This window comes from Neofelis nebulosa, chromosome X, assembly GCF_028018385.1.
Source record: "Neofelis nebulosa isolate mNeoNeb1 chromosome X, mNeoNeb1.pri, whole genome shotgun sequence".
NCBI lineage: Eukaryota > Metazoa > Chordata > Mammalia > Carnivora > Felidae > Neofelis > Neofelis nebulosa.
This window is the reverse complement of record NC_080800.1, coordinates 118166139-118183309: the sequence shown is the minus strand read 5'-3', so window position 1 is coordinate 118183309 and position 17171 is coordinate 118166139.

The window sequence follows — 17171 nt, the reverse complement described above, 5'->3', positions numbered from 1 at the left end:
TGATAAGCAAGGGGCTCCCGGTGCCTCAGTCGGTTAAGTGTCTGACTCTTGGTTTCTCGGCTCACGTCATGTTCTCAACGGTTCGTGAGTTCGATCCCCGCGTCGGGCTCTGAGTTGACGGTGCAGAGCCTGCTTGGGATTCCCTCTCTCCCTCTCTCCCTCTCTCCCTCTCTCTCTCTCTCTCTCTCTCTCTGCCCCTCTCCTGCTTGCGCTCTCTTTCTCTCTCAAAATAAATAAATGATAAGCAAGTGTTTCTGAGTCACTGAGGAAATGACATGGAGAAAAACACAAATATATATATGATATGGGTTATTGGGCTAATTGTATTGACCATGTACTTTATTTTTACAACCTGAACTTAGTTCAGACGACCAGAAATCTGGATTTTTTAAATGAAATTTATCTACAGCAGAGCTCATTCACTGACATTTGTACAGAGAGACCCCATGTTGCAGATGGTCTAAGGCAGTGTCATTTTGATCCTGTGGTAAGTGAAAACTATCATTAGGGGCCCCATTCACCCAAAGTGTTGGGTTTGAATAACACATTTGATAGTCACTGTTATATAGAGGAAATACTGAAGTTTAAGAAAATGTATTCAAGGAATTAAAAACAAATTGCAATAAACAAATCTAATAAATGAGTATTATGTGCTCTTTAAAAGCACAGACTTTTCAATGTGGATGAATAATTAAAAAAAAATAAGCATTTTCGTATGTTAACTGAGTTTCCCTGATACTCATCCATAATTTCATTTTTTTTTTTTTTAGAATAGCCTTCATGATTCCAGGTCATTCCCAGATGATTGTAGCTTGGTGTAAATATAAAGCTTTACATGACAACTCTTAAGCAGTGCTCCGATTTCATCTGTAATGCCTGTGTCTCCCTATTCTGCAAAGTCACGCAGGTTAATTCCCTCATAAGGGAAGGGCTGTTAGAGCCACACGAAGGAGACCTTGTGGCCAAATCAGATCACTGAATTAACCGCAGTGCTCGTGGCTTCCCCTTCAAATGAAATTCCAACTGCTACCATGCATGCTCCCGATGCCTGACAATTGTGAGGTATTTTACAATCATCTTTAACAAACCTCTCTCAAATCAACCTAGGGGGCACATGCTCAAATAGCTAGGCTTCCTCTCCAATGGTGAAATACGTTCATCCGTTCAGCTTTTATTGAGTACCTTCCATGTCCCACGGTCTATGCTAGGCATTAGAAATACAGACATGTGAAAGACAGAGTCAGTGGTCCAGCTGGTCACAAAGTGAGATGAGGAGTGTAATTTGAACTCATGGATTCTGGGGGATTCGATATTGGTTTCACCAGCTACAGTGTAATCACAACTTATTTTTTGCTCTCTAGAATCCGTCATTTTACTCATCTGCTTTTTGGTGTTTTTTTTTTTTCCCCAAGAAAAAACCATTGGGTTCCCACTCTGTTCCAGGTGCTATTCTAAGTACTGGAAATACAAGGAGTCTCTGCCCTCATGGTGCTTGCGGCCTAGAGACAGGACAGTAAGACATGGAGAGGAAGTCAGAAGGGTGGAAACAGGCCGTGAAGGGCCCGTAAGGGATTGTACAGAAATTGGATTTTATTCTGGACGTATGCTTGGAAGCCACTGGATGGTTTTGAGCAGAGAAGTGATATGATCTGCCTTAGGTTCTGAAGTGATTACACTGGATATTCTATTGAGAATGATTGTAGCGGGGCAAGGGTTGAAACTGGGAAACCAGTTGGGAAGTTTTTGCAATAAGTGAGGCAAGAGACTGACGGTGGCTTGTTGGGTTTTAGACCCAATTCAACTCGTAGAGCAGGGATTTCCTCCTCTGTCAAAGACCAGTGCTCCAGACACTACCTGGCTGTCCTACAATTCAACTCGCTTCTGACACCACCTAGAGACAACATCGTATTCCACAGGTTAGTGCTCAGTCCCACAGGACTGGCCCCCCCCCCCCCCCGCCCCACTTCAGATGCCAATAGCAAGCCCAGGTCATTAGCTGTACTTCCGAATGACTGGCTCTAATTTAGAATTACCACAACCCCTTCCTTGGGTTCGATTAATTTTTTAGACTGGTTCACAGAACTCAGGAAACCCATTTATTCACTAGATTGCCAGTTCATTACAAGGGATATTGGGAAAAAAGAACTAACAGCTAAATGAAGATACATAGGGTAAGATCTTGAACAAAGGAGCTTCTGTCCTTGTGGAGTTCGGAGCCTGGCCCTGTGGCACAGAAAAGTGTGCTGGTTCCCTAACCTGGAAGCTCTCAAAATCCCCTCCCTTTGGACTTTTAGAGAGGCTTCATTACGTAGGCACAATTGATTAAATCATTGGCCGCTGGTGATTGATCCAGCCTCCGGCCCCTCCCCCAGAAATCAGGGGGTGGGATTGAAAATTGCAACCCTCTGATCAAGGTTGGTGCCCCTGGCAAGCAGCTCCATCCTTAGGTGCCTTCTAAAAGTCACCTCATTAACATAAACCCAGTTGGGTTACATCTACATCTATTTCACCTTTATGGCTCGGAAACCTTTTCTTTTTTTTTGGAAACGGGGACAAGAGACCAGATATAGCAAAATTCTCATTGCTGAGGAAATTCCATGGCCTTTGGGAGTTGTGAGCCAGGAACCGTGGCCAAAGACCAACTATATGTGAGAGAGATATTTTGGTCATCTAGTGGCCAAATGTATATTTCTTATAAATCACAATATTGCGGGCTTGAACTAGCATGGCTGCAGCGGAGCTGGTGAAAAACACATCAGGGATAGAGTCTGAAAGGAGAGGCAATAGGCCTTGCTTGACAGATTGGACATGGCTATAAAACTCTCATTTCTTGCCTTGAGCTATTGGAAAAATGACGTTGCCACTTACTAACATGGGGACGACCGTGAGAGTAGATGGTTAAGAAATAGAAATCGAGGGTTAGACGTCGGATATATTAGGCTTGCGTTCAGACATCTTGGTAGAAATGTGAAGCAGGCACTTGGCTACGTAAATTTAGAGTTTAGGTGAGTGCTCTGGGTGAAGGTAAAAATGTCTGAATCATCAACTGATAGATGGCATTTAAACCGATAGATGTCACAAGACAGGAAATGCAACAAAGGAGTGAGTGTAGAACCTTGGGAGACTGAAAACGAATAGCCGGTTAAGTATAGGAGAGAATCCACCAGCTCTCCAGTATAGGAGAGGGTAGCATCCAGATACCAAGTTAGAAAGGTATTTAAGAAGGAAGGAGTGATCAGCTTTGTGAAATGTCACTTTAGTTATCCAGTAATCATTGACTCAGGGCTCACTCTTTTCTGCCCGCTGTGCTGGGTGCTTAGGATCCAAAACTGAACAAAATATGGTTCTTGCCCTGGAGGAGCTTAGAGTCTGACTGGGGGAGGTGGCCGAGGAAGCAGATCACGGTGGTGCAGTGTGGTCAGTGCTTAAAGAGTCACATGCACAGGGATCCATGGGAATATGTGCCTGCTCTACTATGTGGCTTTGCTCTCAAACCCTTAAGGCAAGTGATAGACATGAACAGATCTTTTTTATTAGCATAGCGCATTGACTGATTGCTGCCAGAGATGTACTGAATGACATTCCAGGTTTTATTTTCTAAGAGGTGAGTTAAGTATAAGCCAAGTCTCTTGAGAGATGTTTTTTAGAATAGGCAAGGTATTGTTACAGTTGCAAAAGAGATTGGTATTCATACTCTTCTACTTCTTATTCAGACCTAGAATTATACATTGAGAAAAAGTGTAAAAATATATACTGGTCTAAATATATGGGGGCATCAGACAAATGTTCTTTAACTAAAGCAACTGGGGTTCCTTAAGGACACTTTCACATGGATATGGTAGACCAGTAGAATTAGCAATATCCCCAACTTCCAAGGGAAACTGCCTGGTTGCTTAAGCAAACTATTTTAATTCAGTTCACTCCGATTATCAATTGAGTTAAAAAGTAACCATTTGCCAGACTTTGTTTGTTTGCCTGTCTGTAGGCAAATAGACCACGCAGTTGACTTAGTGGATTTGCTGATTGTCATGCTCCTTTCCCTGGCCTTCGGGTCCCCATGCGTACGCCTCAGTGTGACCCACAGAACCTATCGTAGAGAAGATAGAGCAGAGGAGTTCAAATCACTTCCTGCCCTGGTTCGAATCCTGGCTCCATTGGTCACTCTCTGGGTGACCTTGGGCAAGTTACTTGGCTTCTCTATCCACTAGTGTCCTCATCTGTAAAGTGGGGATAATAACAGAACGTGACTCATGCGCTTATTGGGAATATTCAACGCGTTATCCTGCGCAAGGGACTCAGAAAGTTGTCTGGAAGGTAGTGAGTGCAGTAGGTGTGTTTGCTGAAGTCCGCTGGTCCAGCGTCACCAGCGGCCACTTGCAAACATGCCACGTGGCTCTAGGCAACCGGAGGTGCTCCCCGGAGAAGAGCGGACAGCTAGACAGAAGTAGACTGCCTTGGATTTTCATTTGAAAGTTGAGCTGACGGTATCTCCTAATGGATTACACGGGTATGTGGGCTGAGGGAAAGAGAAGTCCAAAAAATGACCCTTCGCTTTGTAGCTAGAGCAGTTACGTAGAAGCAGCTTGGGAGAGGAGTGAGCGGAGAAGCCGGGTAGGCAGGTGGCTGACACGCCTGGAGTGCAGGGCACGAGTCAGAGCTGCCCATATAAACTTGAGAATAATCATCAGTGTACAGATAATACTTGAAGTGCAAAGCCGTGGGGATAGTTGAAGTCATCTAGGGGCGAATAACAGCATGTACCTCTGAGGATTGTCGTAAGAATGGCATGAGTAAGCCCTGGAGGGTACTTGGCACCGTTCCTGGCACATAGTAAATGTGCAAGAAATGACAATTATTATTACCGTTCTGATGATTCTTAAGAATAACTTATTGCTGGTGGGAATGATGGTAAACCTCCATGATTACTTAAGAGATGTGCCTCCAAACTTTTCCTTGGTCATGGTGCACACAGAAAACGGTAGTACTTGTACACCCCCCGGCAGAAGCTTCACTGCCGGAGGCTCAGGTGCGGTTCCTGCCCAGCTGCCCCAAGGAGGTGGAGGTCCGTCGTCAGTGCAGCCCAGCGTCACACTGCTGGAGAGGTTCTGGCCTGGAAGCATAGGTGTCCACGGGAGCTTGTTTTCTTTTTTAATTTTTTAAATGTTTATTTATTTCTGAGACGGAAACAGCTTGAGCAGAGAGGGGCAGAGGGAGAGGGAGACGCAGAATCCGAAGCAGGCTCCGCGCTGTCAGCGCCGAGCCCGACACGGGGCTCAAACTCGCAAACCGTGAGCTCCTGACCTGAGCCGAGCTCAAGCGACTGAGCCCCCCAGGCGCCCCTGGGAGCCTGTTTTCTAACGCACCGTGTCCGGCCCACGGAATCCGAACCTGCATTTTTACAAGCTCCCCAGGTGATTCCCACGTCCCTTAAAGTTTGAGAACCCTGATTGATAAAATTGTTGTGTCAGTCTTGAATACACGATATGCGTGTGTTTAAACCGATACATGTTAACTGCCAAATTTGAGACGATTATTTCTTCTCTTTTCCTTGCTTTCAACACAGTGTATATACACGGCATCTATTATGTGGTGGGCACAGGGAGAAACTTCCGGTAAGGTCGTTTTTGCATTGGAGGGCTTCTCTATAATGTGGGAAGAGCTCTGGGGTTGGTTGGTTGCTTAATTAAGTGTTTTCCATTTTACAAGGGCACTTTACACCCCCTTTGTGGCCATGTTCACACTGAGGACCGGCCTGGGACCATCGCTTACCTGGCAGTTTATCCCCGCGTTGGGGTTCGTGGAGGGCGACTTGACACCTTGCCTGGAGCCACGTCAGCGCTTCGTTCTTCCCACATCCGAGTTGTATTTCCTGAATTACCTAGTTAATTTTATGATTCAAAATTCTCATTTGTCCCACATAGATCAGACCAAAGGCTAAACTAACTTGTACAAAAATGACTCATTTCTATTTGTAATGTGAAAATATTTTTAAAACTCAAGCTAATAGCTTTAATTACAGTGCTGATTTTTTTCCCTTCTGTTTAGAAATGTTTAAATTTCTTCCCCTAGCAAGTGGGATCCTGGGGCTCTCACTCATTCCTGAGTGGATCTGGCCAGACTGACAACAGCGTATGTTGAGCCAAGGAAATGCTCGCATTAGACATTCTGAAAACAAAAGAGGCCGGTCAGGAAGCAAAGGGGAACATCAAAGGAAATATCGGCCCAGGAGGAGGAAAATGGTTGTTTCCTTCCTGGTCTTCCGCTGAGAATGGCCCGAGGGGCAAATAGGAAAGGAATCTTGCTTCGGTGTGTGTGGCTATTTGGGGTGGGGCAGAGTTTGGGGGACATTCTAAAGCATTCAGTCTTAGAAGAAAATAGTTAAAGTACTCACAAGTTTGGTCACAGTTTGGTCAAGGAGTTTTCAGCGGGCAAGTAAGTGTTTGCGTAAGGAAGGACTAGCACATCTTCAAAGTTCAGTCATCCTGGAGTTCAGTCTGGAAATTGCCCAGTCTTATGGCTGTCTGCCCCATAATGCTTGCAGCAATGTGGCTCTTGAAGGGTTTGAAGGACCGTGGGCTGCATGGGAAAGAAACAGGGGTCATAGATTTGGTACTTGTCATGTTGATCTATGATAAAGCCGGGTGGGATGGCAGGGGCAAAACTTTCCCAGTGGCAAAAGCTGACAAAGGGGGCTCACTGAGCAAAGGAAATCCAGCACAAGAGGGCTCTGGCTGGCTATGGGGGGAGGCAGCCACCAGTTTACCGTGTGACTGTGGACAAAGTCCTTCCTATCTGGGATCCTCAATTGGCCTATTCGTCAAGGAGTGTGAACCAAACGAACTCACGGGGCTCCATCGGCTCTGATATCCCATAATCCTAGGCGAGCTGGCGATAATGTCAATCTGAATTTCAGGAAGTGACCTGTCAAAGATTGCTAAAAATAGCCATAAAACCAAAATCTCTACTGATCTCCAAAAACGTTTCTTTTCCAACAGTCATTGAAGGAAAGAAACCCAGGGTACCCAAGTAATAGAATTCTGAATTGGGGATCCTTTAGGAGGAGAAATCAAATGAAGTCCTTGGTTCCATGCTGCATTCACCTTGAGGCACTCCAGGCTGTCACCATAGAGAGTGCCTGTGACACAGGGTAGTGTATGGAAGAGAGATGATCCTTGATGCTCGCTTCACAGTGCTCTTTAGACAGCCGTCAGTCACCGTGACCGATCAGAAACACACAGCGGTCAGAATTACCAGGGAGAAACAAGAAGCACTTGTGTGTTCAAAATACACACAATGAAATAAAAGCATGGCGTTTTTAATTACCTGTAGGAATTTCAAGAGAGCTGTTATCATACTTTTTAATTGGCCATCTTTGTTCACTGTGCATTTTCAGAGAACACAATGACACGACAGTAATTTTCACTTTTGTGGAAAGATTATTTTTTCAGGACATATTGCCCTAATTAGATTTTTTCCCCCAAATACTTGAAAAAACATGCGTTTAAATCACCAAGTACATTTCCCATTCCGATTAATATTCATGCAAGTGAGAAATCATAAAACTACAATGTGAAATCGAATCACAATAAAATGACTGAGATCTACTAAAATGAAATGTAAATATCGAACATGCTTCAGTTTTTCATTTCAAGTAGTTAAAAACAACACTAACTCATAATTATGGTACAAACTACGGAAATCCATCAGCCAAACACTAGGCAAGATTTGAAGTAAATCACATCTGCCTCTACAGTCTCTGTTTAAAAAGGGTTTCAGGAACCCAGGAAAAAGCTGCATCATCATCAGTTTTTATTATATCATTCTTCTCAAAGTCCTTTACTCTTAGGTGGGTGGTGGGGATAGAGCAACTTTTTCGCTTGAAATTGGAGGATCCGTGTTTGCATACCTCTGCCAGTACTCTTGGCTCTGTGACCTCTGGAAGGTCACTTAACTTCTTGGATCTTCCATTTCCTTAGCCATAAAGTAGACGACAGTATCTATTTTTCATGAGACCGTTGTGTCAAATAAGATACAACAAGATACAGTAAAAGACCTTTGCACACAACAAATCGCAGTAAAACCGTGCCATAGTGAATCTGTTATCTAAAACTGCATAACAAAGCACCCCAAAACGTAGTGGCTTCAAATCACAACCATTTTATTATTTTATTTCTCTATTACTATTATTTCCAAATTCTGAGCTTCCAGAATTTGGGAAGGCTTAGCTGGGCCATTCCGGCTTAGGGTCTATCATGTGGTCTTAGGGCCTCTCCATAGGTCCCTCCACGTGGGCTAGTTTGGGCTTCCTCAGCATGGCAGCCTCAGGGTGGTGCCATCGTGACATGGTGGCTGGCGTTCCCTCAAACGAGCGTCCCCTAAAAGTGAGGCAGAATCGCGTGGCACTTTCGAGACCTAGATCTGGAAGTCATAGAGCATCTCTCGTGGTGAAGGCAATCACGAAGGCCCAGGTTCAAGGGGAGGAGACATATACCTGACCTCTACATTCTAGACATATCAAAGTTGGCATAGGAAGAAGAGCATGTGACATTGGAGATACTACTGTGATAATCCTTGGGAAATACAATCTGCTACCTGTGGCATTAAAACCAAACTTTTCTGTCATTAATGCTGATGTGATTTAAAAGCTACCTAAAAGGCCTCATTCTTAAGTGAAAGCACTCCCTTGAGAGGACTACCCCCATTGGTTAGTTTCGAATAACAAGAGTACATCCCACTATCGCCTTTTAAGTTGCAAAGAATAATTTTAATACTATACAAGGTATCTTCTCTGCATCAGATAATATTCTAGATGATTTTTATATAGGATATTAGCAATCCTTAATCTGTCTTTGTAAGGTAGGGAGTGTTCCCATTTTGTGAAAGAGTGAGATTCAGAGAAATTAGGTAACTTCCCCGGGTCAAATCAAATCAAACCAAACCAAATTGGTCAGATCTAAATTTGGATCTGGCACTTATTTTACTACATTGTATGAGCTCTGTCTTTAAGTAACTACTTAAATAACACTAAGTTCCAGGCCCTTTGATACACACACACAGACACACACACACTCTTAATCTTCACCCAAACCTGTGAGGTACATACTATTATTGTCTCCATTCTATAGATGAGAAAAATGAAGCAAAGAGAAATTACATAACTTGTCCAAGGCTAGATAGATAGTAACTGGTGAAGCCTGATTTCTCACTAAGATCTGAATCCAAAATTTTTCTGGAATTATTAAGAGCTTAATTTAGCATAAACTAGCTTTTCAACTTATTTTTCTTTTCAGAGCGGAGGGATGGGTCTACACTGGACATTTGGCAGAGGGTGAGCTCAAGAGGAGATGAAAGGGACTATTTTAAGAAGCCTGTTGCCTGGGACCAATCCCAGTGGTGGTGGCGGCATGGAAGGACAGACAACACACAAAAGCCAAAGTCTGCTTACTCCCCAGTTTTTCTAGGGTGGGCCTTAATAAGATACCAGTGGCCAGAAATCACCTCCAGAGCACATTTGCTGTGGTGAAGGGGAAAATACAGATCTCTATCAAACATAGTATGCTGCTGTTTCTCTTTGTCAGAGGAAGCCAGGCTTTTTTGGTTGATCATGCATTGTTATTATGCAAGTATTTATAAATCAGGCTCCAAATCTTTGCTTTATCCGTACAAAAGCAATATCACACAGCAGGTGTTCATTCTTTGCCCTTAACCTTTGTAATGCAGAGTGTGGGAAAAGTCACTATTTGCATACTTTCATTAATACAAGAAACTTGAAATTCCAACTAGAAAGTAAGCAATTCGTTAAATGACAGGTACAAACTGAACCCTGTTATTTTGCATATTTCAAGTGACTTCTGCATTTGTGGCGCGGCAACTGTAGCTGCCTTTTCTAGAATTGGGCTTCAGGGACGGAATCATGCATTAGCAATGTGGAGCTGGGCAGCAAAGTAGAGTGAAAGCCTTCCCTAACCTCCTTACAGGAAACGTGAGCCAAAAAGAAAGGTTAGAGTACATGCAGATTGCATAAAAGCTTTGCTATTTATCATATTTCATATTAGATGTACACATTGGATAAGTGTACCCAAATATTTTTATTCATTTAAAAACACATATTTATTGGTGCCCACTATGTGCCAGGTGTAGTTCTAGATGCCAAGGACAGGTCAGTGAACAAAACGAAACAGAGTGCCTGGGTGACTCGGTTAAGCATCTGACTTTGGCTCAGGTTATGATCTCATGGTTCATGAGTTCGAGCCCCGTTTTGGGTGAACACGAGCCCCGCTTCTCTCTCTCTCTCTCTCTCTCTCTCTCTCTCTCTCTCTCTCTCTCGTCCCCTCTCCCCCTCCTCCTCTCCTCTTTCTCTCCCTTTCCATCTCTCTCTCTCTCTCTGCCTCTCGCTTACTTGCACCCTCCTTCCCTCTCTTTCTCAAAAAAAAAAAAAAAATACAACAAAACAGTCCTGCTCTCCTTGAACTTGCATTCTAGTGGAGAAAGAACACAAACAAGTTACAAAGTACAGTTCCTCCTCACCCTATGATCGAGTTATGTTCCAATAAACCTGTAAGTTGAAACTATTGTAAATTGAAAATGCACTTAATACACCTAACCTACCTTAAAGGTGCCCAGGACACTTACATGAGCCTACACTTGGGCAAAATCAGCAAACACAAAGCCTGCTTTATAATAAAGGGTTGACTCTCTCATGTAACTGAATACCGTACTGTAAGTGAGAAATGGAATGGCTGCATGGGGATAGAATGGTTGTCAGCATATTGGTTGTTGACCCTCGTGATATCGTGGCTGACTGGGAGCTGAGGCTCACTCCCCACCCCCACCCCCCGCCCCGCCCCGCCCCGCCCAGGATCACAAGAGATGATGGCACTGCATATCGCCAGCCCAGGAAAAGATCAAAACCCAAAATTCCAAGTACGGTTTCTCCCGAACGCGTATCGCTTCCACACCATGGAAAAGTCAGAAAATCCTAAGTCGGACCATTGTACGTCGGGGACCATCTGTCATGACCCTGCATGTCAGATGTTGGCAGTAGGTGCTGTGGGGACCAATAAAGAAAGGATGGGGGTGGGGGGTGTTGAGGAGAAGCACGGCAATGGAGTTATGACTGTGAGTTGGATGGAGGAAGGGGTACTAGTGTATGTAGGGTAACCTGAGCTCTCTCTGATAAGGTGCCATTTGAAATAAGAGAATAAATTTGAGAATTTGAATAATAATAAATAAATAATAATTTATTAAATTATTTATTATAAATTATTTTATATATATAATATATATAGTATAATAAATATAATATAATTATATTATTATATTTATTATATTATATATTTATTTTTATATTAATATATATTTATATTTATATTAAAATATATAAATATTATTTATTATTATATATTATATAATTATATATAATAAAAATATAATATATATAATTATATAATAATATGTTATATTATAATTATATATAATAATATATAATATATATAATATAATAATATAATAAAATATAATAATAATATATAATATAAATAATATAATAAATATAATATAAATTATAAATTATTTATTATAAATAAATAAATAAATAATTTGAATAATAATAAATAAATTTGAAATAAATTTGAGAATTTTATATCATGGCAGTAAGGTAGTCCAGAGTGATGTTTATTTTTTAAATGACTACATCATAAATGAAAATATATTTTAAAAAATAAATCATTTTTAAAACTGCACCCAATATTGGTTTGAAGAAAAGTAGGATTTCATCGAAGGGGCAGTAAGTAGTTTCATATCAGTTTTATTTTAATAATGAGATAAATAATTTTTCTCAGTGATATTTTTCCTATATTGTTATGTAGAACAGACCCAGGGTTTCCCTTTCTCCTAACGGCTCTGATTTATTGAGTGTCTTCTGTGTGCCATACATTTCACATCTGTTACTTTATCTTTCAACCCAGCAATGATCCTGAAAGGTAGGTACTGTTGTACTCATTATGGGTGTTCGAGAAAAGTATGTTTAGTTATCTAAGTCCTCCTCAGGCCAATCTGAGTCAAAGATTTCCAAATGAATTTTAAAGAAAACACTTGCAGAAATAATGTGCTCCAAGGTCACTAGATGGCAGAACCAAGATTTTAGCTTAGCTTTGCCTGACCCCAACGTTGTGGTTCCTCTACAGCCTGCTGCCTTCTCCATGCCTAGATAACTAAAATAAAATACTTCTCTCTTAAAAGATGTTGCGTGGGTTCCGATATCCTGCGTTTCTCATTCCCTGCTTTGTGGCTTCTGAAATAGGTTTAGCAGGAATTGAGATTTAGCCATGGATAATTAATCCATAATGGTTAATGACTTAGGGCTTCTTGCAGTTTAATTAGAACCTTTGAACATGACATCAAGAAAGTACTACACCTTCTTCAGTGGCATACCTGGTATTTCTCTTACGTTGGCACAGAATGTCCTTTGTGATCTTTGCAAAACAAAGACCTTCTCTCAACGCTGAATGGTCTGTAAAGTGATGTGAACACATATATATGTCACCAGTCTGTAAGACGTGGAGGAAACATATTGGGCTGTTCTGTTTGTCTGATACAGGAGCCGCTACAGAGGGAGTGAATTTGCTGTTAAGTCAAGTTCTAGATTACTCCGTGGATGCTATCCTTATCACCTCTTTCTTCTGCATCAACACCCCTGATGTCTAATTAATCAGCAAATCCTGCAAATTCTGCCTCTAAAATCTTACTTCATTTTCCACAATCACCACCTGAGGTTAAACCGTCATCTTATCTTCCCTGAGCGATCACAGTGACCTCCTTTCTAGCGGATCTTCCTGTGTCCCCACTTGTCCTCTCCAGTTACCCTGTGCACAGCAGCCAGAGTGATCTTTGGCGTCCCCACAACAGCTCCCTTCCCAGTTCCAGATCTTCCAGAGGCTCTCCATTGCTCTTGGAATAGAGGCCAAACCGTTCAGTGTAACCCATGAAGCTCCAGATGGTCTGGCCCCTGCTGACCTGTCAGCACCACCTCCAGACGCTTCTCATCGCTGTGTCTATTTGTGCTTACCATTGCAGTCCCACTACCTAGCATGAGGCTTAGCATGCAGGAGGTACCCTAGAAAACAATTCTCGAACGAGTGGAAATGTGTGTTTTTTTGCCCTCTGTGCATTTACCATGTCTGTCAACTTGGTGGTCACGTTGGAATGCAAGATGGCCCCTGCCATCCTGATGGCTGAGGAAAATGTAGAAAAAGCGAATTTAACAATCTCTACCGAGACATCACGCAGATGCGAGTATCAGGTCAAACCCCCCGATTTTGCACATTAAATATCTCTTCGGACATTTTCTAGGTAGCACTCTACATTTAGAAAGAACTGCTTAGGTCAGGCTGTAACTGGAGGGCTATTTTTACACGGATCAAGTTAGATTTGTGAGCACGCCGCCAGACATTGGAAACCGCTCAGTATATTTCCCCACCCTGGATACTTGAACCACTTCACTCAGTCTGCTGCCAGCAGCCGTATCGCTAGGATTTGTCCAGGGCATCTTCCTCTGTGAGTCACGACTCATAGTCTCTTGCTTTAATCTTCCTGCGTTATCTAAAACCTTTGGCTCTATGGTGGTTCTGACTTTGGCTTCCCGCCCTGCTAGTTCTCGTGACCCGTTAGAGAACTTACTCCTCTGGCAGTAACCTGGAAGGGCTCTCCTGGAGGCTGGTCACTGCCCTCGGGCTCCACGCACGATACCTGTAGGCAACACTCTGCCCCGTTCATGGCAGCCTGGCCCTTTTGACCAGCGCTGCTGGGTCCAGCAACTTCCACCCTGGGAAGGGGAATGGAGACACAGCTCTAGTAACTTTAGAGCATTTATAATTCTGCTTAATGTAATTCATGATTATGAAGATAAAACTGGTCTTGATTGAACAGTATATTTGATGATATAATCACCAAATCAGAATAACTAGCCCAGTTAATGTAACCCAATTTAATGAGAGATTTCACACCTACTCTTTAAGTTTATTTGGAAATTAACTTAAATTGGAGATAAGAACTGTCACTGGATTTCCTTCCAATTTTACTTGTGAAAAATGCTAAGATTCCGAAGGATGTGGCTCCAAGAGTATCTCTGACTTTAAGGGTCCTATTTGATACCCAAAGTTTACCATTTCTCCCGTGTACCTGGAATCCATGTGTACCAAGAGCTCGAGCTCCTTTTTCACCAACTCCTAGATTATTCTCTAAGAGACTCTTCGTGGTCCCAAATCCAGCTCTGTGCATTCTTGAAATGGGCCACCTTCACCCTTTGCATTTGTGATCCTTTGGGGAGAGGTTCGTCAGATCACAAACACACTGTGGAATCTACTAGAAGATGGTTCACATCCAGGACCTTCACTCCTTGTTGCCATCAGAGACCTTAAGGTGACTTCCTCAGCAATCTGAGAGATAACTCTGACAGCAAACCTGTGGTAGGACGTGTCATTTTAATGGTTTGTTATCCAAGCCTAGACCTTTGGGAATACAAATTGGAGCTTCCTTTGGGCCATCAGCCTCTCCTCCTGACAGTCCCTATGCACGTGCCAGTTTAGACGTGTTGAGTCAGAGCATTGCGGTGTCCTGGCAAATAGTTTTTGGTTTAGGGACGGGCACATAATTCAGGCAGAGCAAATGAAATGCCCTCTTTGGACTTTTGCTTCTACTGTTGAATGAGGCAGGCTGTCATTTTTTCTGGGTTCGGGCCTAGGAGGATATCAGCAGGGAGTATGCAGAGTCTTGCAACTAGGAAGGGAAAGCCTGGATGAGAATAGAGCTGATGCACAAGAAAGCAGGGCCAGGAGGTGGAGACTCAAGCAAGACGGGTTTACCCGGAGACCTTTCATTTACGGAAACCAGGGTAGACCCTCTATTGCCAGTCTGAGGTGATTTTCTTTCATCTTGAAATTGCAAGAGTCCTGACTAAATCAAAACGATTTTAACTCTTTGAATCCCTCTAATGCATCGTAAAGAAGTGTATTCTCTAAGTAAGAGTCAACATCCTAAAGAAGTGTATTCTGTAAGGAAGAGTGTGCATTGGGTTATCTACCACGACCGTGGATACTGGCACTCAACTCGTGCGTACATCAAGCCTTGCACGAAGCACCTGTCCCCAGTCTCTGTGACTTACAGCTGCGGGAGGCGTTTGCAATGCTCACATGCCCAGTGTTTTATGATGAAAGTTTTCAAGCACGCACACGAGTACTAAATGTACTCACAGCCAGCAGTCACGAACCTGCCACCTAGATCCTATCATTCATATTGTACTGCACTTATCATACCTGTCCCTCTGTCAGTCCGTCTCATTTTGGGGTGAGTCTCATACTAAGTTACAGACAATCATTACGTTGTCAGTTACGTACTTCACGTACAGCTTTGCTCTTTTTTTTCATTAAAAATTTTTTAGTGTTTATTTTTGAGAGAGAGAAAGAGGCAGAGCACAAGAAGGGTCGGGGGGGGGGGTGTGGACAGAGAGAGACAGGGAGACAGAATCTGAAGCAGGCTCCAGGCTCTGAGCTGTCAGACATGGGGCTCGAACTCGTGAATGGTGAGATCATGACCTGAATCGAAGTCAGGCGCTCAACCGACTGAGCCACCCGGGTGCCCCCAGTTCTGTTCTTAACTTGGCGAAACTTGTGGCAACTCACCCTCACTGGGCCTCAGTTTCCTCATATGAAAAAAAGGAGGGGGTTGTTTTGGATGGCCTGCAGGTGCCTTTCCAGCTCTGACACTCTGTAGTTCTCTGATATTTGCCTTTTTAATTGATTGACATGCTTCTGCCAAACGCTCTCTTGTTGGATTAAAAAAGGATTACCATGGAAAATACATTTTGTTTACCTATGGGGAATTCACCTAACCAAAGCCTGTTTGCTTTAGAACACCCTAGTAACCAGTCCGTTGTGACTTTGGGCCAAAGTAGATGTTGTCAGGATTCTAGGGCAAGGGAACATGAGGTATCAGGTGGACATTTGCAAAACTGCGGGAAGAGTAGCGTCGTGTACAGGAAAAGAGAAAAGGCCGAGAACGTGCATTAGGAAATGAATTCTGATGCCAGTTAAACTCTGCCAGTCCTGGGTGGGGAGGAGGAGCAAAAGTATGACGGTCCCACAGTAGAAGAGCAGAAGTCAGAGGTCTGAGACCACTGAACCTGATGGCATCATCCCGTGTTTAGTGAATGTTGGGGCATCTCTTCATTTAGTCTTTTACACTGACGGTCTTCAGGGACTAAGAAAATGGCTTAAAACAGACCAAAAAGAAAAAAGAAAAAAAAAAAAAAAGATGTCATGAAATCCAGTCCGACAGAGCAGTGGCTGTTTCTAGGAACAAGGAGCAAAAGGGGAGAGTGCCAAGATCCAGCTACTGCAGGAAACACCAAGCCAAACGGAGATCACGACCCTGCCTCGCTGTGGACTGACGGCCTGCTCTACCAGGCCGGGCTGTCCCGATGCAGTTTCGACTTCCGATTCCCATGGGGGCCTCTGCGGGGGCGTCCCCAGCAGGGATGCCCATCAGTCACCGTGGCTCTGGGGCGGGGCCCTTGGCATCTGATGCAAGATCTAACGCCGCGTGCGGCAGCCTTGCCCAGACTGAGCCCCCGCCCCGGATCCTGCTCTTGACTGGAAAGACGCTTCTGGATGATTTTGAATAATTCGGGTCAGACTAGAAATATCAGTGAAATTCTTCATAGCCGCCATCAGCTTCCGTGTAAAGGCTTCTTTCACGTAACTTTCAGCATTTACCTACATGTGCGAAGTAAGAGGGACGCAGGGCTTCCTGGCGTGGCCTTGCTGCCCGCCAGACAATCAGTCCCACTGAATATGGACAAGTATTAAAATTCTTATGTGTATTTGGGATCAAGGAATTTGGACAAAAAGTGATGTCTGGTTTTTGGTCACAGTGCATCAGTTTTAGAGCTAAATTAGGAAGAAGTAGTCATTCCCGTGCCACTTGCATTAGAGAAATATTACTGTGGAAAATCTAAAAATAATCAGGAAAACTGCATCTCAAACAGTATTTTCCTCTTTCCGTTTTAACACTCTATTGCTTATGACGATGGCTCATTAGGCACCGTCCAACACTTCAGATTCTCATTCCCGAGTTTATTTGAAAATGGCTACATTAATTTGGCATCCAAGTACCCA